Source organism: Limulus polyphemus, unplaced genomic scaffold (assembly GCF_000517525.1).
Source record: "Limulus polyphemus unplaced genomic scaffold, Limulus_polyphemus-2.1.2 Scaffold745, whole genome shotgun sequence".
NCBI lineage: Eukaryota > Metazoa > Arthropoda > Merostomata > Xiphosura > Limulidae > Limulus > Limulus polyphemus.
In genome coordinates, this window is record NW_013666355.1 from 382,738 (window position 1) to 384,275 (window position 1,538).

The window sequence follows — 1,538 nt, forward strand, 5'->3', positions numbered from 1 at the left end:
ATATATATATATATTATTTTTTTTTTTTTTTAATTTCGCGCAAAGCTACATGAGGGCTATCTACGCTAGCCATCCCTTATTTAACAGTGTAAGACTAAGGGGAAGGCAATTAGTCATCACCACCCACTGCCAACTCTTTTACCGAGGAATAGTGAGATTGGCCGTTACATTATAGCAGCCCCACGGCTGAAAGGGCGAGCATGTTTGGTGGGACGGGGATTTGAACCCGCGACCCTCAGATTGCGAGTGGAGCCCCCTAACCACCTGGTCATGCCGGGCGTTTTATATTTGAAACTTAATTTTTTTTGTTTGTAATTTTTATTGGTTAAATGTGAAACATATCATTTTTATGTAAATTTCAGTTGTTTTATTTATTGCTCAGCTATAAAAATATTGTGTGTTATAAAAATATTACCCAGTTATTGTTGGTGATGATCGGTACGGTTGTTTCCGAGATTCGAGTTTTGGACGAAAACATCGCAAGCTCCATTATAATAACATAATATTTAAATTGTATACCTATTATGAATTTACTGTGCTAAGGAGTTAAACATCACTGTTTCTAATCATTACTCCTGTGACAACTTGTCTTCACATTAGCTAATGTTGACAGGTGAATTTTACCACAGAATGCACACAAAACAACAAAATAAAAAATAGTTAATAAGACCTAAATAAATATAAACATAAATATTAAAACAACATTTTAAAAGTCTAATAAGGTTGGTTTTATAACAGGCCACACTTGCAAAGCAGTTACTTTTTCGGCTCTGAAAAGTGGTTACCAGAAAATCTTTTTGCAATACCTTCATTGTTGTTATTACTTGCACCTGTTTCTTTAAAGTTCCATGTGTGGTTGACTGTCATGATCCACAACAACATTATTGTCTCGTTGAATAATGCATATATTGTGCAATATGCAACAAGCTACAACGACTTTAGATACCAAGTCTAACTTTTTCATATACAAGTACCTTAACCGTCTAGATCTGTATCTTACCAAGCCAAATGCTTTTTAATCACAACTCGTGTGGAATTGAGTCACAGATTAAATTGCTTTGGCTGCATTGACATATTTCTATAGTTTTTGTATGCCACCATTGAAAATGAATTTCATGGGTAGCCACTGTCTCCCAGTAAATGTACATTTACAACTGATGATGAGACAAGCTGTGAAAACACTGGGCTGTTTTTCCATATCCTTGTATAACTGGATGATCGTGGCCAGCCTGCAAACACACTTAAAAACTGAAATTTGGAATCACACACTACTTGTAAAATCCCAGAGTAAAACTCTTTCCTGTTATAATAACTGGGTGAATCTCTTCCTACTTTGCTGATTTGAATATGTAAGCCATCAACACACCCAAACACTCTAGGAAATGAATTATTTCCACATAAAATGTTAAAGTTTGCAACAATATTTTCAGTGTCTTTTCCAGATGGTCACATTATATTGTTGCGTCAGCGAGGTCACGTGACTAGTATCACGCCACGTATTTCTAGAAATATCCTGTTCCTTCAAGAATGCCCTAGCA